We start from the raw sequence: 22,051 nt of genomic DNA, 5'->3' as shown, positions 1-22,051 counted from the left end.
CCACTGTATTATATTTGCATACCCTAATGTTCTTCTATGTAATCCATATCCAGATTCTTAACACATAAAGTTAGTTAGTTTGTTTGTTTGTTTGTTTGTGCAACTGAGTTGTTTTTCATTATTTATCCTGGAAGACAGTGATGATAACATTGTGGTTACTTTCCTGTCTCATGGAACTTAGCATATTAAATGTGGTCATTCTCATGTTTGATCCCATATTATCTAATTTCTTAATGAGCACTCTGCAGTTATCAGATGATATAAGTCTAGTTCCTGATCATTCGCTATGTAACTTTCCAAAATTATGTTGTCTTTTTTAAAAGGGGGGGGGGTGTCACTACATGATTTGGTTCCTTTGTTTTTCTCAATGTTTAGATACCACACACATCTATTGTCTTTACTGCTTAAACATTATACCTCATATTAGAACTGAAGAATCGCTCTCAATAATATAGTGTATCCCAGTTTTGATCAATTTTTTAAAAAAATATTTCTCATCCTTTGATAAATACATTGGCATATAATACTGAATAATTCTTTTTTCATATAAGTTTTGTTTGGAGGAACCAGAATGCAATTAGACTGTTTCCAACAATTTCTTACAAAATTATCATTAACATTATACCCTCTAGTGGTGGCAATTTGTCTTACAGAATTCACGTATCTGTTTTCAGCTTTTAATCATCTTTTGACAACTATTATGTGATAATCACAATACCACCTTCACTTGTAGCTGAGGAAATTGTTCAACTATTGGGCCAAAGAAAGCACAACAACCTCAGTTTAATAGTTGGGTATCAAAAAGCTTGGGAATGAGTTTAGAAGTCCAGTCCTCCATTTCTTGTAATTCCAGGAGATAACATTTCACACAGATTCCTCGATGCCATCCTTCTAGCAAGCTTCATTTTTTGATCCAAGCTGCCTCTAGGTCAAAGGTTATGTCATAAGCCTGACCATCCTCTACAGTGTACTATGAAGGGCTGAAGAGAGCCATGAAAAGTTCATTCCAATAAGACTCACCATGATCTGGAAGCTGTGCAAAGGTTAATAACCAGGACATCTGGGCATAGACTGGGGCAGAAGCAATTGTATTTGGAAGTGGAAGCTGCAGTAGTCAGGTCAAATAGGGCTAGGCAGTTGGCACATAAACCAAGTGAGAATGGAAGCAAGGAAGCCAGATGGTCTAGGTCTCTGACCTTACTGACATAATGTATATGTATACAGTAATATCTTGTCACTTAAAGCCTGAGGAAACTTTGTTTCCATGGTAATGCTGTTCCTGCACCACGTAGGAAACTGAACTTCCATGTGTCATAAGAATGGCTCAGATCAGCAGAAGCGCTCCAAAGTCCTGCTTCATGGCATATAAAGCATAAATGTAGGAGAGAGTGGCGATTAGGCGATTAGGTTGTAGAAAATTTCATCCGGGATATAATTCATGAAACTGGTTGCATGAACCTCAATGTTAAACCATCCCAGGATCAATTTTGTGGAGGCTACATGCATGGCATTTTGTACAGATAGGCTGTTAATATGCTTCCATACATGATGTACCTCAAAGACTACAGTTGCAAGCCAATGCACAATTAAACACGTTTTAAACCCCAGTGAAATGTGTGCTTTACATTCCACTTACATCATTTATGAGTAGCTGCTTAGTATTCGAAGTAGATAATGGTTAATCATTCCACAAACTGGGCACTTGAGTTCTTCTCTTCCCTCTGCTAATGACAGGAGGTGAGTTATGCTGCTAAAGATATTTTATTTCTCTCCTGAAATAAGTCAGACTGTTGCTTCTTACTGCTTATTGAAGTGAATAACTGCCCTCAGTAAACAGGCCCACTGTTTGGTTAGAGGCATAGCTGTCAACTTTTCCCTTTTCTTGCGAGGAAGCCTATTCGGAATAAGGGAATTTCCCTTAAAAAAGGAAACGTTGACAGCTATGGTTAGAGGGTATGGAAATCCCATAGCTCACTAGGAGATAATATGCTATGCATGTAGACGATAACCGATGTCTCCAGTTAAAGCAGGTGTGGGGCAGATTTTGCCTCCAAGATGCTGCTGAACTACAGCTCCCATCAGACCCAGCCAGCGTAGCCAATGAACAGGGATGATGGCAGTTGACAGCAACATCTGTAGGAATAAAGGTTCCCCACACCTGAGTTGAAGGAACAGGTAGCAGATGATGGAAAAGACACTAGTCTGATATTTTATAGAACTGCTGCCAGTTTGTGAGTTAGCTATCTGAACAGTCTGACCTGGCAGATTCCTAAGTTTCTATATTAGGAATTAAAAAGAAGAAAATATCATTCTGGGCACTTTCTAATGCATCACAGTTTTGCAGCATACATCTTCAACCTAATTTAAAATTCCTAAGATACTGGTGTGGTTTATACAGCCTTTGGTAGAAGATTTTTCCAAAATGTTTTCTGTTACCCAAACATTTATCTCTTTATTTTTCTGTGGTTTACCTAAGTGTTTTGTTGGATATTGATTTGAGATGAGGTATAATATCACCTTTTAATATTAAAGTGAGATGCTTTCCTTTGAAATTGATAAACTGGCTATTGTAGATGATGATGATTTTGTTGGAAGAAATGCTTGAAAGTTAAACTTTTCATGGTGTGTGCAGGTAAATATGTATATCAGTAAATAATAATGTATATTATTATACATTAGTAAAGGTAAAGGGACCCCTGACCGTTAGGTCCAGTCATGACCGACTCTGGGGTTGCGGTGCTCATCTCACTCTATAGGCTGAGGGAGCCGGCGTACAGCTTCCGGGTCATGTGGCCAGCATGACTAAGCCACTTCTGGCGAACCAGAGCAACGCACGGAAACGCCATTTACCTTCCCGCCGGAGCAGTACCTATTTATCTACTTGCACTTTGACGTGCTTTTGAACTGCTAGGTTGGCAGGAGCAGGGACCGAGCAACGGGAGCTCACCCCGTCGTAGGGATTCGAACCGCCGACCTTCTGATCGGCAAATCCTAGGCTCTGTGGTTTAACCACAGCGCCACCTGCATCCGTATTATTATACATTATGTGATGTAAATAAATAATGGCTGGATTCAAAGGCTTCTGCTGGTGCAACGGGGTTTCCCCTGTCCTCCTCCCCACCATACCCTTTCCCAATTGGCCTGGGTGTTCATTGATCACTTCCATGAAAACACCTTGATGTATAGAATAACTATTAGTAGCCCATTTGTTCTAATGGTAAAATAATATAACTGACAACCTTTTTTGCCAGAAGTGGGGTTTTTTTTTAAGTAATTACTAAATTCTCCTTCGTTTTCCCCACCTGCTGTTGCTTCCCAAAACATCACACAAAGAACATCCCCTGTGAAATGGGAGACAACTCTGCAAGCCACTTACAAACGCTTTGTGTTAAGGAACTTCCCTGGTGCCACAGAGGACACAGCTACTTAAATTTAGATTTGAGGTGAATCTCCTGTCTCTGGGATATACTCTTATTAATGATTTCCATTCATCATTTCTCTGGAAGAGCAATATCACTCACTACCTGTCTGGACAGATGAAATTAGGTGTTTATGAAGGAGGGTAACCCTCCCCTCAGGGGAAGCTACAGGAAAGCAATTAAATAGCTATGTGTGTTATAAAATGGCTGCCAGTCAAAGACTTATCTCTTTTCCCCCCTGTCCAAAATGTATTTTCTAGTTTGTGAAATTAACCTCCCAACCTGAGGAATTTTTCTTTCTCTGTCTAACACACGCGCACAATGCTTGAGAGTTTGCTCCCTTCCTTCCTTCTTAGATAGAATGTACAAGGGGGAGGGAATGATATGAAATATTATATTGTAAGAGTCTACATTGCTCAATAGCTCCAATGTTATGAGAAGCATATGGCCTGGTATTATTGTTAGGGGGATTGGCTCTAAAGACTTCTTTTGGATTCTGTCTCTGGTTCAGAGAATAGCCATCATCAGATTTATGTATTCCTTAGTGGCTCAGTTTTCCCATTTGTTAATGGACCATAATAATCGTACACAATCCAAAAGTGTTTTGTAAAAGTGTGCACATTCCAGCAGGAAGCGGTTGTGGCAGTCTTCTTTTAATGGTCTGCAGGCAACTATTGAGCTCCTTTCAGTAGCCACCAGCTGCTGGACCTCATTTCTCCCCACCCTGCCCAAATACTCTGGCTGGATCATGGTTTCAGGGCATTCTAGTGTGTGTGCTATAGTGGTGGGGAATGTTGTGTGTGCCATAGCAACAGTAGAACTTAAAAAAAAAAAATCCACAATATTTTTAAACATGTACCTCTCCTGCCCATGGGGTGTAAGATGCACACCCCAAAGATTACCGTGAGCCTTTTGCAGATCTTCCCCCTCCTTAGTGCTTAATGGAATGGTGAATTTGGGAGGGACATTTTCATTCCATCCTGTGTATCATTTAGCACATTCTGTGGTCTGGAGGCAACTTTAGTGGCAGCACTGTGGCTGGTCTAATATGCTCCTCCTGTATGTTATGCACATTCCAAAAGCTTTGGCAGAGAGTCAATGGGAAAATAGTTTACCCACCCAAATAGGCCACACTCAGCATGATCTTAAAAAAACAAATGCTAAGAGTGCATTCAGATGTGAGAATTGTTGTGTTAGTTTTCCTGGTTATAAAGTTGGCACTTCTGTCCCAGTTTGTAATGTTCCTTTTGTAATGTATTACCTCTTGTGTTGTGGTACTGTGGCTTTTTGATCGATGTCATGCTAAATTTTATTCACATCAGTAGGTATGGTGTGACACAACAGGTGTATTTGGACATGTTGTCATGAGATGTGTGCTTCTGTTCACACATGATCCACCAATGAAAATCATGGAAAAGAACAGTATGCCAAAATGCCAAATTTTGTCATGATTGCAGCAGTGGTGCGATCCAGAAAAACTGAGAGGAAATTGCAGTGCAAAAGTCCTATTATTTTCTGGGTTACAAGCGCTGGAAACATATTTTCCCTGGAAGCAATTAACATGGAAATGAGTGCTAAACTTCCACTAGATTCTACTAGATTTCCATAAGTAGCTTTTGTCATTTGCAAGTTCACAAAAAGCACAACAATTATCAGGGAAAGGAAACATCAGGAAAATGGAGAAAAGTGCTGTCTGAATGCAGCTAAAACTATATATAGTATTCCTTGACACCCCTGACATTTCTTGGGTTTGCTGAATTGATGCTTTTGAATTATGGTGCTGGAGGAGACTCTTGAAAGTCCCATGGACTGCAAGAAGATCAAACGTATCCATTCTGAAGGAAATCAGCCCTGAGTGCTCACTGGAAGGACAGATCCTGAAGCTGAGACTCCAATACTTTGAGAAGAGAAGACTCCCTGGAAAAGACCCTGATGCTGGGAAAGATTGAGGGCACAAGGAGAAGGGGACGACAGAGGACGAGATGGTTGGACAGTGTTCTCGAAGCTACCAGCATGAGTTTGACCAAACTGCTGGAGGCAGTGGGAGACAGGAGTGCCTGGTGTGCTCTGGTCCATGGGGTCACAAAGAGTCGGACACGACTAAAAGACTAAACAACAACAACAAAATTTGGGCAAAACCATAGACTTGCTTTTCCAAAGAAAACAGAATCAAGCAATTCCAGAAAGGGGCATTCAGGCTACCCAGCAGCTGTCATGTTATTAAAGCTTACTGATTCCTCATTAGCACTATCCAGTTGTGGGAAGCAGTGATATACAGATGTAAAGGTTGATCTTAATACGTGAAGGCTAAAAGTGCTGGAAAGGCTACATTCATTTTCATTCAGTGCAGGTTATAAGAGTGGGTTCCCCATGGGATGCTGCAGCATATTAAGGAGTTCACAATGTGCTACGGAAGGATCCTTGCTGAGACTTCCAACTGTCAGCAAGACTAACTGGTCGTTGCTGTTCATGATGTAGTACAGTCCTCTTCCATGGCATCCCTTTTGTCTGATGTAAACTCTACAGGGAGGGAAGAAGGTTTTATGATGGGGAAACTTTCAAGCAAGATCACTAGCATTCTGAAATTAGGATCATCATAAGCAGACAATACTGTACCAAAAATAGTACAGTATGTGCTCCACCATAACAAGCAACCTTTCCATTGACGCTGAACTGGACAAGCATATTAGCAAGGTAGCTATAGCAATGGCTCCTCTCTCCAAAAGAGTATGGGAGAATGTGATGCTAACGACCAATACCAAGACAAAGGTCTACCAGCTTTGCATGTTGAGCACACTGCTTTATGGAAATGAGTCATGGGCAACTTATACCCACCAGAAACGATGCCTCAATGCCTTCCATAAGCACTGCTCCAGGAAAACTTTGGGCATCACATGGCAGGACAGAGTCTAAAACAAAGATGTGATCTCCCAAGCCCATGTTCCCAGCATGTTCGCACTTCTGTCACAGTGACATCTACACTGACTTGGCCATATACACAGAATGGAGGGTGGCAGGATCCCCAAGGAAGTGTTCTACAGGGAGCTGGCTTCGGGCACTAGGCCTATTGGCAGACCAATTCTGCATTACAATTATGTCTGCAAACATGAGATGAAAGGATGGGATTCCCTTGCAGACAATCGCCTGGAGACAGACAGTCAAGTTGTGTATTCACAGCAGTGATCAGGGGAGGAAGGACTGCTGGGAGGAGCACAGAGAAAAGAAATGTCATGGAGCGGCAAAACTGGATGCCTTCATCTGCCCCACCTGCAATTAAACGTGTCTCTCCCATATGGGTCTCTACACCCATAGCTATAACACTCCACCAATTTGACTTAAGCCCTGAAGGTGCACTCTTTCATTGTCTCCAGAGACAGGCAGATGCCAACCACAACAATGGAATGAATTGCAATTATCAACCTTATGTAAAGAGTCTTAATTCTTACAGTTTCACTACGATCTCAGTGAAAATTCTTTCTGTGCACTTTAAGTTCTTCTTCCTCATCAAAGACAAAATAGCTCATGTGAAGAAATGAATACCGCACTTGAAACTAGTTTTGCATCTGAATAATTATTTATCTACTTTCATCATTTATATCCCAGCCATCTGCCAGAATGCTCTAGACACACAAAGCATTACTCTTGCCTTGACAGATCACCACTGCAAACCTTTAATCCATGACAGATATCACACATGGAGCCAGTTTAGATGTAACATTACTAACTTAATAAATAATTGTTTATCAAACCTGAAAGAAGCATCAGGTCTGTGTGCCTCCTGCACCCGTCATGCACCAGTTTCAGTGTTTCAGTTTTGGTGTCTCCTTCAGACATCTGAAATAGTTAAATAGTTACAAGGTAAGAAAGGAATAAGTTAAAGCTATGGTTTTCCCAGTATTGATGTATGGAACAGAGAGCTGGACCATAAAGAAAGCTGATCGTGGAATAATTGGTGCTTTTGAATTATGGTGCTGGAGGAGACTCTTGAGAGTCCCATGGACTGCAAGAAGATCAAACGCATCCATTCTTAAGGAAATTAGCCCTGAGTGCTCACTGGAAGGACAGATCCTGAAGCTGAGACTCCAATACTTTGGCCACCTCATGAGAAGAGAAGACTCCCTGGAAAAGACCCTGATGTTGGGAAAGATGGAGGGCACAAGGAGAAGGGGACGACAGAGGACGAGATGGTTGGACAGTGTTCTCGAAGCTACCAGCATGAGTTTGATCAAACTGCGGGAGGCAGTGGAAGACAGGAGTGCCTGGCGTGCTCTGGTCCATGGGGTCACAAAGAATTGGACACGACTAAACGACTAAACAAGAATAGGAAGACAAATAGGAAGAAGAAGAAGAAGAAGAAGAAGAAGAAGAAGAAGAAGAAGAAGAAGAAGAAGAAGAAAGGAATAAATATCAATTTGCAAACGAGGATCATAAACCATGGTTTGGTCCTGGTTTAACATCCTGGTTAATAAAAAGAATGTAATGACAAACTGGGTTTCAAAGAGAATTGAAATAGAAGTGGCCAAACCAGCACACAAGGGAAGAGAGTGTGGAGAAAGAATTTGCAAGTCCAGCACTCTTTCCCAGTTTAATAAACCAGGAGCATAACATTCAAACCAGACTAACATATATCATTTAAGCCTGAAACTGACAAAGAGCATTTACCAGAAAAAGCCCCAGCATAGCAAACTATATGTATAATGGACAAAAAGACTCCTGTAAACAGAGCTTCTGTCTTGGCCTGTGCTAAGCAGTGAACTGTGACTCTAATATGACAGCTCTTCAGAGACAGTCAAACCTGCTCTGCCTTAATCCAGGACATAAAGAATGGAAACACTGAACTTCATAATCCACATCAGGCAATGACTGAGATCCTGGGCATGAGTGAGGAAGCCTTGATATTGTGCTGGCGCTGTGTGTGTGTGTTGGGTATTATTTTTTTAAAAAATCTACCAGAGTGAAATAGCAGCAGTCAAGTCCTTTTCTCACAAGTCACATCAATCACAGCAAGTCTCTGGGGATTCAGACTGCTTTTCTTTGTACTTTCATCACTGAGAATGGAAGTATTTTCCCTTCATGAATGAGCAGCAGGTTTGTTCTTCTTTGTAGAAAAGGTTTGCTTCTTCTACATGAAGGTGGAAAAGAGGGCCCGTCAAAGGTGAAGTTTGACAGAAGGTGGCGTGTCTGAATTAAAACAAAGATCCAATTTCTACAAGTTTCTAATCAAGATTTAATATGGCTAACTTCTGCTGCCTTGTAGGCCTACTGCAATGTGCTCAATATATATGCAATTTGATTTTCAGATAGGATAGATATGTTTGCTTTTCTTCAGGACCACAATATTTGTTAGGTGAAACTAGGTGTTCTTGTTTTGTTGTGCTAAGTGAGAAAGCAGCAAGCTGTTAGCTTCAGACAAAAATGTCTTTCTGCTTTCTTCTCTATCCTGAATGTTTGTAATGGATAACATGTTATTAAAAACTAAACTGAGATATAAATATGTAAATAAAACAAACCCTTGCAAAATAAATTACCCATTATTCTTTTAATTGCAGTCTAGATTGCCTCTGAAAGATGCTTAGACCCAGATTTTGCAAACCTCCAAAACAAGGCTCAATTGCTGAGAAAGTTTCTCTGTGTGTCATTGAGCCCATATAAATGACCAAAGCTTTTTCACACCCAAGTAGCTTTGCCATTTCTACTATCATATCATGCAGTAAGGTGGTTTAAAGGCACATGAGGTGCAAAGGTGTAGCTGAATATGTGGCAAAATAGTGGCTGTAGCTCCCTGGCATTCATAATTGGTGAACAGCAAGACGTTATCAAGGAAAATACCACAGCTTAGCTGAGTCAGCAATAAAAAGTTTGAGGAACGTAAGTCATCACTATAATGAACCATGTGCCCTCAAATTCCACTGACTTAACTTAAGTTTAGTTTGGTGGCAGGTACTCAGCAAGCCTTTCCACCTGAAGAATTTTTTTCATCGTTTTATTTGAAGGAAAGGGTGTGAAATCAATTGAAGAGTGAGAGAGTTCATTTTCTCTGTTAAGATGGCGACCATCCCTGTCTGTCAGGTTCATCAATAGCAAGCATAGCTGTCAACTTTTCCCTTTTCTTGCGAGGAATCCTATTCAGAATAAGGGAATTTCCCTTAAAAAAAGGGAAACGTTGACAGCTATGAATAGCAAGGTATGCAGGAGAGAGGGACAAAAGCTGAGGAGGTGCAAAGCTGCAGATACAGGCACCTCAGTCACCTTTCACTGCCACACAGATCAATTTTGCAGCTCCCTCTAACTGTTTTAAATGAGCTAAAACTAAAGCCTATTATTTAATTATTTATTTGAAGGAAAGGGTGTGAAATCAATTGAAGAGTGAGAGAGTTCATTTTCTCTGTTAAGATGGCGACCATCCCTGTCTGTCAGGTTCATCAATAGCAAGCATAGCTGTCAACTTTTCCCTTTTCTTGCGAGGAATCCTATTCAGAATAAGGGAATTTCCCTTAAAAAAAGGGAAACGTTGACAGCTATGAATAGCAAGGTATGCAGGAGAGAGGGACAAAAGCTGAGGAGGTGCAAAGCTGCAGATACAGGCACCTCAGTCACCTTTCACTGCCACACAGATCAATTTTGCAGCTCCCTCTAACTGTTTTAAATGAGCTAAAACTAAAGCCTATTATTTAATTTACTGTAGATACTCCATTGGTCAATACCTATCGTTCTCATTCCATCTTTCGTTTCAGGCCAAGGCTTCAAAGGGCAGAGGTTTATATCACAGATGAGGAAACAAGGCATGCTTCATTTAGTAGAACCATGGGATGACTACTGGGGTTGTCATGCTTCTGATGAGACATTAAATCAAGATAAACACTAATCCTATTGGCATCCCTATTCAGGGATGGAAAATAATACAGTTTGAAATTCTGCTAAGGGTTGTTCTTAAAAGGGACAGCCTTGGAAAGTACACTGTATGAATATACAATGATGTCAAAACTATTAAACTATATTTGCATGAGAGAAACCATTGCCTCATTCAAAGTGCTTGATGTTTATAGAATACTGGAGAAACAACCCACACTCACCAACTGTTATGAGATATGATCTTGATTTATTATCATGTTTAATAGTAGAATCCAGCTGTTGTGATTGTTCAGGTTGTTACTCTCTTAAGACTGCAATCCCATGCAGATAAGCCATAGCTCAATGCTAGAACATCTGTTTTGCAGAATATTTCAGGTCCGTTCCCTGGCATCTCCGAGTAGGGCTGGGAAAGTTCCCTATCTGAAATCCTGGAGAGCTGTTGACCATCGGTGGAGATAATACTGGGCTAGATGGACCAGTTGTGTAAACTTGGTATAAGGCTAAGGCAGCTTCCTATGTAGCTGGGGGAAAGTGTGATTGAACTCATTGAGGCTTACTTCTAAGTCGATGTATATAGGGTAGAACTGAAAGTTTCTTAATATATTGTTACATTCGTATACATATAGACTTGCCTTGGTTGTCGGACACCTTGGTACTCGGACTTTTTGGCTCCCAAACGCCGTAAACCTGGAAGTGAGTGTTCTGGTTTACAAATGATTTTTGGAAGCCAAATGTCCAACGCGGCTTACGCAGCTTCCAATTAAGTGCAGGAAGCTCCTGCAGACAATTGCAAGCCGCATCTTGGTTTTCGAACTGTTCCGGGGATTATGTTCGACAACCAAGGTACCACTGTATCTTGTTTATAATTTGTCTAAAAGCTCAAAAGCCTTGTAGAACAAAGTCTACATTGCATGGACTTCACACCTCACCTTAGATGTACATTAACTCTTCTCAGTATGGGGTATTTGTCTCTCACCTGAGCATACTCCATTGGGATATCTGAATCACCAATATTCACAAGCCTGGCTCCTGGGTTGAGGGGGTCCTATGTGGGCCCTGGCAGACTAACCTGGCAGTCATCTTAATTCCCCATAATGCTCAAGAGCAACACTACATCAAGAGCATCATGGGAAATGAAAACTGCCGGTAGACTCAGCCACCTGGTGTTACTCAAAGCACCAATCTGTGGGTTTTTTTAAGAAGGCCAAGGCAGGCATTGGCAGCAGACCCTGAGAGCTGTCCGGGAATGCTGGGTGCTGACACTGGTCTTGAACATTTACAAACACATACTCCTTTTAATCCTCTTTTCCATATGCCTCATAATCATATGTTATTTTCTATACTTATCACAACACCTTATCCATCCATATCCTTCCTCACATATGTTGCGACTCAAGATACATGGCACAGTTCCTCCTACACACAAATTTATCTCATATATTGTGTATCCCTTGAAATATGCAGTTCAAATACATTCTTTCGCTTATCGAATCTTAGGGAGCAATCCAACCCCAAGAGCTACTGGGGTGAGAAGAGCCTGGAATAGGCAGCTCTCCAGCAGAGCTAGGTAAAAGCTTTCTTCCCAGCTCAGATACAAATGGGGTTAAGTCCTTCATCCTAGCTCAGCTGACTCATTTGAAGTCAGCTGAGTCAAGGCTAGGGTACGTCCTGTGAAAAGGGTGCTTCACAGGAGGGGCAGGGGTGAGTTGGGGGGAAACTTATTTCTGTTCCAAACTCTGTTCAGCTTAGGAACATGGCCTAGCAACCCAGTGGAAGTTCACTGGCAAAAAAAAAGAAAGGTGGTGTAAGACAGACTCGGTATTAAAGGTTTATTTTTGCTCTGCAATGCTCAGATCAGATCTGCCCACAGTAGCCTCACTCCTGAACAGAGTTTGGAACAGGGGTAAATTACACAGGCATTATTTACTCTGTCATAAATTATACTGGCTTCCTAAAGCTTGAATTCTTCTGCCTGAGAAATAATGTAATTTTAACCAATATCTATGTAGCATATGTTAAGATCCCAGAAAAGAAAGTTAACTACAGGTTTGTTTTCAACCAAGTTTAACAATGCCAAGTAAGCCCTAGGTTTGCATGAAGTCATAGATGTAGATATATTTGCATATAAAATAGTTAGGAATGAACCAAGGAAAAAGAGAAGGTGATCTGCTTTCTGCAAGAAGGCTTCATTTTATTTTATTATATTTTATTATTAGTTTATTTAAAAATAGACATATATAAAAATAGACTATATAAAATTAATAGTGGGAACTGGAGGTGCATAAATTTGCAGATTATATGCCTGTGATGAGTTTGATGTGGAGGGAAAGTATTTATGCCATTGAGTAACAATTCTGCTTCTTCAGTGCAGGATCAAAAAGGGACTATCTTTCAGTCTGTGAATAATGAAACAGCCTTGAAAGCTTAGTCACTGCAGTGCAGCAAGTAGCAAACAGGATGGGGCTTTAGAGCCTTTTTCTGCTGATAGAAAAGGAAGAAAGGAAGGAAGAAAGAAGCCTGCACCACCTCCCAGGAGCTACAGATGCAGTTTCCATGACAACCCCACATCTGAGTCAGAACTATTAAGGATCACCATGGCAACAAGTGTCTCACTTGCCATTTCCAGAAAACTGATGGTGTTTGGACTGGAATCATCACACCCTATCTAAAGGGGCAGGGTTGTGGCTGCACTAGGAGACACAGCATGGATCCAGCCAGTTCTGGGTGTGTTGCTGCTATCATGATAAATGGGCCAAAAACTACTCTGCTCTGCTTGATGGTGTCATACCAAGGATTTTAAAAATACCTGGAATCCCCTTCTCTGTTGAAACTCTCAGACTGTGGGTGTCTGAATGGGAGACAGGACTGAGAACATGCTGATTGTTGATGCAGATTCATGAACTCCAAGTGCAGGGCAAGAGGAAGTGAGATCATCCACTGAGCACATCCATTACTCATTATGCTCCTATTCCAGTACGTCACAACCAGTTGACTTTTCATTTCCACCTTTTCTACAAATACAACACAGGGGAAATTGAAAATTCAAACAAACACATACACAAACTTTGAAATGGCACTGGGAGGTTCAGAAGATGGCTTTGTTTCACAGGGCATTTGGCCAACAAGAAATTGTGCCATAATTGTGGCAGATTCTTCCAGAGCAGCTGGCCTCAAAGTAACACCTCTGTAATGTGTATCATATGAACTGTCGTGCCAGAAACACACGTCTTAGTGCAAGTCCTGGACCACTGCTTCAGTGCAATAGCAGATTAGATGAGGGCCCATTAGTTGAAACTGAATCCCAACAAGATAGAGTTTTTAGGGGTTTTTGAATGTTTTATGTAGTTTTTATGTAGTTTTATGAGTTTGTAGGGCAGCAGTTGAAGAAGGAGCAAAAAGGGTTTTCTTGTGTGTGTGTGTGTGTTTCTTTGTGGCTGATTAGCTGTTTTCCCTGTGTAAAGGTCAGAGGGGGCAGGGTTTCTGTTGAGGCAGGGGATTAGCTGTGGGAGGAGCTTATCAGAGTTTGTAGGGCAGCAGTTGAAGAAGGAGCAAAAAGGGTTTTCTTGTGTGTGTGTGTGTGTTTCTTTGTGGCTGATTAGCTGTTTTCCCTGTGTAAAGGTCAGAGGGGGCAGGGTTTCTGTTGAGGCAGGGGATTAGCTGTGGGAGGAGCTTATCAGAGTTTGTAGGGCAGCAGTTGAAGAAGGAGCAAAAAGGGTTTTCTTGTGTGTGTGTGTTTCTTTGTGGCTGATTAGCTGTTTTCCCTGTGTAAAGGTCAGAGGGGGCAGGGTTTCTGTTGAGGCAGGGGATTAGCTGTGGGAGGAGCTTATCAGAGTTTGTAGGGCAGCAGTTGAAGAAGGAGCAAAAAGGGTTTTCTTGTGTGTGTGTGTGTGTGTGTTTCTTTGTGGCTGATTAGCTGTTTTCCCTGTGTAAAGGTCAGAGGGGGCAGGGTTTCTGTTGAGGCAGGGGATTAGCTGTGGGAGGAGCTTATCAGAGTTTGTAGGGCAGCAGTTGAAGAAGGAGCAAAAAGGGTTTTCTTGTGTGTGTGTGTGTGTGTGTGTTTCTTTGTGGCTGATTAGCTGTTTTCCCTGTGTAAAGGTCAGAGGGGGCAGGGTTTCTGTTGAGGCAGGGGATTAGCTGTGGGAGGAGCTTATCAGAGTTTGTAGGGCAGCAGTTGAAGAAGGAGCAAAAAGGGTTTTCTTGTGTGTGTGTGTGTGTGTGTTTCTTTGTGGCTGATTAGCTGTTTTCCCTGTGTAAAGGTCAGAGGGGGCAGGGTTTCTGTTGAGGCAGGGGATTAGCTGTGGGAGGAGCTTATCAGAGTTTGTAGGGCAGCAGTTGAAGAAGGAGCAAAAAGGGTTTTCTTGTGTGTGTGTGTGTGTGTGTGTGTTTCTTTGTGGCTGATTAGCTGTTTTCCCTGTGTAAAGGTCAGAGGGGGCAGGGTTTCTGTTGAGGCAGGGGATTAGCTGTGGGAGGAGCTTATCAGAGTTTGTAGGGCAGCAGTTGAAGAAGGAGCAAAAAGGGTTTTCTTGTGTGTGTGTGTGTGTGTGTTTCTTTGTGGCTGATTAGCTGTTTTCCCTGTGTAAAGGTCAGAGGGGGCAGGGTTTCTGTTGAGGCAGGGGATTAGCTGTGGGAGGAGCTTATCAGAGTTTGTAGGGCAGCAGTTGAAGAAGGAGCAAAAAGGGTTTTCTTGTGTGTGTGTGTTTCTTTGTGGCTGATTAGCTGTTTTCCCTGTGTAAAGGTCAGAGGGGGCAGGGTTTCTGTTGAGGCAGGGGATTAGCTGTGGGAGGAGCTTATCAGAGTTTGTAGGGCAGCAGTTGAAGAAGGAGCAAAAAGGGTTTTCTTGTGTGTGTGTGTTTCTTTGTGGCTGATTAGCTGTTTTCCCTGTGTAAAGGTCAGAGGGGGCAGGGTTTCTGTTGAGGCAGGGGATTAGCTGTGGGAGGAGCTTATCAGAGTTTGTAGGGCAGCAGTTGAAGAAGGAGCAAAAAGGGTTTTCTTGTGTGTGTGTGTTTCTTTGTGGCTGATTAGCTGTTTTCCCTGTGTAAAGGTCAGAGGGGGCAGGGTTTCTGTTGAGGCAGGGGATTAGCTGTGGGAGGAGCTTATCAGAGTTTGTAGGGCAGCAGTTGAAGAAGGAGCAAAAAGGGTTTTCTTGTGTGTGTGTGTTTCTTTGTGGCTGATTAGCTGTTTTCCCTGTGTAAAGGTCAGAGGGGGCAGGGTTTCTGTTGAGGCAGGGGATTAGCTGTGGGAGGAGCTTATCAGAGTTTGTAGGGCAGCAGTTGAAGAAGGAGCAAAAAGGGTTTTCTTGTGTGTGTGTGTGTGTGTGTTTCTTTGTGGCTGATTAGCTGTTTTCCCTGTGTAAAGGTCAGAGGGGGCAGGGTTTCTGTTGAGGCAGGGGATTAGCTGTGGGAGGAGCTTATCAGAGTTTGTAGGGCAGCAGTTGAAGAAGGAGCAAAAAGGGTTTTCTTGTGTGTGTGTGTTTCTTTGTGGCTGATTAGCTGTTTTCCCTGTGTAAAGGTCAGAGGGGGCAGGGTTTCTGTTGAGGCAGGGGATTAGCTGTGGGAGGAGCTTATCAGAGTTTGTAGGGCAGCAGTTGAAGAAGGAGCAAAAAGGGTTTTCTTGTGTGTGTGTGTGTGTGTGTTTCTTTGTGGCTGATTAGCTGTTTTCCCTGTGTAAAGGTCAGAGGGGGCAGGGTTTCTGTTGAGGCAGGGGATTAGCTGTGGGAGGAGCTTATCAGAGTTTGTAGGGCAGCAGTTGAAGAAGGAGCAAAAAGGGTTTTCTTGTGTGTGTGTGTTTCTTTGTGGCTGATTAGCTGTTTTCCCTGTGTAAAGGTCAGAGGGGGCAGGGTTTCTGTTGAGGCAGGGGATTAGCTGTGGGAGGAGCTTATCAGAGTTTGTAGGGTAGCGGCGCGCGCCTAGCGGCGCGCGCAGTTATACCCATCTTTTAGATTTAGGGGAGCTAGTCTCAAACGCTTGTTGGGGGAGACCTAGGTTTTTTGTTTTTTTTGTGGGGGAAGTTATTTGTCCTGTCTTCAAGCTTTTTATGATGGAGGACCTCTGTAGCCACCCCCAACAACACGATCTCAAGATGGAAGGGGAGGGAACAGCTGCAGTCGCCTGCGATTCCTGCGCAATGTTTGCCATCTTGCCAAAGGTTGCAGGCAGCTTTACCTGCAGCAATTGCATGTTGATTGCCCTTTTAAAAGACAAAGTACAGCAACTGGAGGAACGTGTAGCTACGCTCCAAAGAATTAGAGAGCTGGAGCTCTTCTTGGAAGCAACAGAGCACACCGTCCCCACCAAGGAGGAGACAGGGGACTCCCCTGAGAAGGAGGATAGTTCACCAATACAGGAGCCAGATATATGGAGAAACGTAACTCAAAGAAGTAGGAGGCCCAGGGTTCACTCTGATTGTTTAGAAATACACAATCGCTTTGAGGTCCTCTCCCCTAGCATGGAGGACGAAGAGCAGACTCCATTTGAGGATCTCTCCCTCATTACAGTCGATCAGGTATATGAAGACGAGCAGCAAAGTCAGTCCTCAGGGAATGTGCAGGCGACCTTGGAACGGACAGCTCATGGAAAAACCCCGACCAAACCCAAGAGGAGGCGTGTAGTGGTGATAGGGGATTCCCTACTGAGGGGAACAGAAGCAGTGATCTGTGGGCCTGACAAGATGTCTCGGGAAGTGTGCTGTCTCCCCGGGGCTAAGATCCAAGATGTAACTGAACGACTGCAAGGAATCATAAAACCCACTGACAAATACCCCTTCCTCTTGGTTCATGTGGGAACCAATGACACTGCAAGCAATAGCCTCCAGAAGATCAAAAGAGACTATGAGGCTCTCGGCAGGAAATTGAAGCAACTAAATGCACAAATTGTCATCTCGTCTGTCCTCCCAGTTGAACGACGTGGCCCAGGGAGAGAGGGGAAAATAGTGGAAGTGAACAGCTGGCTTCGCAAATGGTGTAAACAGGAACGGTTTGGATTCTTAGATCACGGACTGCAGTTTCTTGAAGATGGACTTCTGGCAAGTGATGGGCTGCACCTCACAACGGTTGGGAGAAATGTTTTTGCCAAAAATCTCAGAAATCTCATCAGGAGGGCTTTAAACTGACTAATGTGGGGGAGGGAGACAGTGCTCCTGAAGGTAGGAGTCTATCAATTAATGAAGATGATCATCCAAATGTCATAGACCAAATGGAGCAAGCAGCACACGGACCTAGTGGTGGGAGGAAAAAATCCTTAAATAAGAGACATGGGGGAATAATTAATGGACTTCAATGTCTGTACACTAATGCGCAAAGCATGGGAAATAAACAAGATGAGCTTGAGCTCTTGGTACAGCAAACTAAATATGACATAATAGGCATCACTGAAACCTGGTGGGATAAGTCCCACGATTGGAATGTAATAATGGGGGGATACAATCTATTTCAGAGAAACAGACCAGACAAGAAAGGAGGAGGAGTGGCGTTATATGTCAGGGATGTGTATACCTGTGAAGAGATCCAAGATTTAGAACCTCAAAGCCAAAGTGAGAGCATTTGGGTCAAAATTAAGGGAGAGAAGAATAACAGAGACCTCATTGTGGGAGTTTACTATAGATCCCCAAGCCAAACGGAGGACATAGATGATGCCTTCCTGGAACAGATGGCCAAGCATGCAAAAGGAAGGGAGATAGTAGTAATGGGGGACTTCAATTACCCGGATATTTGTTGGACGTCAAACTCAGCCAAGAGCATAAGGTCAAACAGATTCCTCACTGGCCTTGCAGACAACTTCATTGTCCAGAAAGTGGGAGAAGCAACAAGAGGAACAGCCATTTTAGATCTGGTCCTAACCAATGTTGATGACCTGGTTAGTGGGGTAGAAGTGGAAGGATCATTAGGCGCGAGTGATCATGCTCTTCTGAAGTTTACTATACAGCGGAAAGGAGCAGCCAAGCATACTAGGACTCAATTTCTTGACTTTAAGAAAGCCGACTTCATAAAACTTAGGGAAGTGCTGGGTGAGATCCCATGGACAGCAATACTAAAAGGAAAGGGAGTTCATGATGGCTGGGAGTTTGTTAAGAGGGAGATAGTAAAAGCACAACGTCAGGCAATACCAATGAGACGGAAACATGGAAGATGCCTAAAGAAGCCAGGGTGGCTATCTAAAGAACTTTTAAATGAATTAAGATTAAAAAAGGATGTGTACAAAAAATGGAAAAGGGGGGAAACCACCAAAGAGGAATTCAAACAAATAGCCAACACGTGTAGACACAAAGTCAGAAAAGCTAAAGCACAGAATGAACTCAGGCTTGCTAGAGAGGTTAAAAGCAACAAAAAAGGCTTTTATGGGTATGTTCGTAGCAAAAGGAAGAACAAAGAAACAGTGGGGTCACTCAGAGGAGAAGATGGTGAAATGCAAACAGGGGACACAGAAAGGGCTGAACTCCTCAATGCCTTCTTTGCCTCAGTCTTCTCCGATAAAGAAAACAATGCCCGACCTGAAGAATTTGGAGCAAATGATTCAGCAAAGGAAACACAGCCCAGAATAACTAAGGAGATAGTACAAGAATATTTGGCTAGTTTAGATGTATTCAAGTCTCCAGGGCCAGATGAACTGCATCCAAGAGTATTAAAAGAACTGGCAGATGTGATCTCAGAACCACTGGCAGTCATCTTTGAGAATTCCTGGAGAACAGGCGAAGTCCCGGCAGACTGGAGGAGGGCAAATGTTGTCCCTATTTTCAAAAAGGGGAAAAGAGAGGACCCAAATAATTACCGCCCAGTCAGTCTGACATCAATAGCAGGGAAGATTCTGGAACAGATCATTAAGCAAACAGTCTGTGAGCACCTAGAAAGGAATGCTGTGATCACCAATAGTCAGCATGGATTTCTGAAAAATAAGTCATGTCAGACTAACCTGATCTCGTTTTTTGACAGAATTACAAGCCTGGTAGATGAAGGGAACGCAGTGGATGTAGCCTACCTTGATTTCAGCAAGGCATTTGACAAGGTGCCCCATGATATTCTTGTAAAGAAGCTGGTAAAATGCGGTCTTGACTATGCTACCACTCAGTGGATTTGTAACTGGCTGACTGACCGAACCCAAAGGGTGCTCATCAATGGTTCTTCTTCATCCTGGAGAAGAGTGACTAGTGGGGTGCCACAGGGTTCTGTCTTGGGCCCAGTCTTATTCAACATCTTTATCAATGACTTGGATGATGGACTCAAGGGCATCCTGATCAAATTTGCAGATGACACCAAACTGGGAGGGGTGGCTAACACCCCAGAGGACAGGATCACACTTCAAAACGACCTTGACAGATTAGAGAACTGGGCAAAAACAAACAAGATGAATTTTAACAGGGAGAAATGTAAAGTATTGCACTTGGGCAAAAAAAATGAGAGGCACAAATACAAGATGGGTGACACCTGGCTTGAGAGCAGTACATGTGAAAAGGATCTAGGAGTCTTGGTTGACCACAAACTTGACATGAGCCAACAGTGTGACGCGGCAGCTAAAAAAGCCAATGCAATTCTGGGCTGCATCAATAGGAGTATAGCATCTAGATCAAGGGAAGTAATCGTGCCACTGTATTCTGCTCTGGTCAGACCACACCTGGAGTACTGTGTCCAGTTCTGGGCACCACAATTCAAGAAGGACACTGACAAACTGGAACGTGTCCAGAGGAGGGCAACCAAAATGGTCAAAGGCCTGGAAACGATGCCTTATGAGGAACGGCTAAGGGAGCTGGGCATGTTTAGCCTGGAGAAGAGGAGGTTAAGGGGTGATATGATAGCCATGTTCAAATATATAAAAGGATGTCACATAGAGGAGGGAGAAAGGTTGTTTTCTGCTGCTCCAGAGAAGCGGACACGGAGCAATGGATCCAAACTACAAGAAAGAAGATTCCACCTAAACATTAGGAAGAACTTCCTGACAGTAAGAGCTGTTCGACAGTGGAATTTGCTGCCAAGGAGTGTGGTGGAGTCCCCTACTTTGGAGGTCTTTAAGCAGAGGCTTGACAACCATATGTCAGGAGTGCTCTGATGGTGTTTCCTGCTTGGCAGGGGGTTGGACTCGATGGCCCTTGTGGTCTCTTCCAACTCTATGATTCTATGATTCTATGATTCTATGATTCTATGTAGTTTTTATGTAGTTTTATGTAGTTTTGTGGTAGTTTTATGTAGTTTTGTGGTAGTTTTATGTAGTTTTGTGGTAGTTTTATGTAGTTTTAATGTAGTTTTATGTAGTTTTCAATGTCATTGTTCTGCAAGGGACAATGACAATAAAGATATTGTATCGTATCATAATAGAGCCCCTTTAAGTGGGTGAGAGTGCATGGTTCTTGTTTCCAGCAAATAGGCAGTGTGATGGCCTGTGAATCCGATTCAGAGGGTGAACCGGAGGAATCCCAGCCTGCACAGAAGTCCCCGCCTCCAGGGCCGGCTGAACTGGGGCAGGGCCTTGATCTGCCGGATCCTCAGGAGCAGGCACCAGGTGAATCCACTCTGGCTCCAGAGGTGGTTGAGGACTCAGTGCCTACAGGTGAGACTCCCCCTAGGCCCAGTAACCCTTCAGCCTCTCCTGAACTGCAGAGGCTCAGGGCAGAGAGGCGAAGGGAACTGGTTTCTCCCAGGAGGAGTGCTCGCCTTAAGGCCAGGAGAGGTGGGTCTCCTGGGGGCCGGGACTGCCCCTGGCCTCAGAGAAGATAAAGGCCAGTCAGCCCGGTCCCAGGTTGCGGGAGCAACGTCGTTGTTGAGTACCTGTTCCTGCCCGGACCCAGATCTGACCCTCCAGTGTTCCTGTCCCCGCCCGGCTTCCTGCTTCGGACCTTGCCCCACTCCTTGTGAACTGTTTCCAGGCTAGTGACCCAGGGCCGGACTTTGACTACGCCAACGGTAACCTTCCCCCCGGGACCAGCACAGGCAGGTTGCCTGCACTAGACAGAGTTGCATTCCCTCTGAAAGAGCAGGTGTGCAGTCTGTGGGGGATCCTAGTTCCAGCACTGTTCTTGTATGTGCAGGTGGCCTCTGCACCAAGGAGTGCCTTTTGATAGCTTGGCTGGTTCACCTGCTATGGCTGTTCCTAAATAGGGATAGCCTAGCCACAGGGATCCATAGACTAGAAACCTCGAAATTGGTTGCTGTATAGAGTGGTATCCCACTCTCTGTGGGGTTGCCCTTGAAGATGGTTGAGAAGCTGCAGCTAGTGTAGAACATGAAATTGCATTGGCAATGAATAATAGTGTTTTTTTAATTTATGAATGAATGAATGCGTCCTAGAATTTACACTGACTCTCTGCAGCTCTCTAGTTACAGTACATGGATTTCCTCCACCACCCCAAGAAAGCAAAACCATAAATTGCACTATTGCTGTCACAGTCAAATTCAAAAGGGATTCTAGCCAAGCAAAAGTTTTAGAAGAGTCATCTAAGGCTGACTCACAATCACTTGCGTAATGAAAGTTAATTCTGTGTATTCTCTTTAAAATACACATCTGAAGGAAAAGTCTCCTGCGACAAGTCGGACACTATTGTGCATCAAGGTACATAGACTGTACACATCACATGTGAATAACTGTAGGAGCGGACAGCTAAACTACAACAAGTGTAGACAATGCACTTGTTGAATGTACGTAACATGTGAACACCCCTAATATTATTCTGGCTCACTTGATCTCCAAGTAGATTCAAGGGTTAAATAATTCAAAAATTGGATGTTTTGTTTTGTGGGAGTTATTTGCCAGGCAAGGAAAAACTACCACTGACCTAACATTTTCCCAGGTTTTAAAGCC

The sequence above is a fragment of the Podarcis liolepis genome (assembly GCF_965112155.1).
Source record: "Podarcis liolepis genome assembly, chromosome: 4".
Classification (NCBI taxonomy): Eukaryota; Metazoa; Chordata; class Lepidosauria; order Squamata; family Lacertidae; genus Podarcis; species Podarcis liolepis.
Note: the sequence above shows the minus strand (reverse complement) of the source record.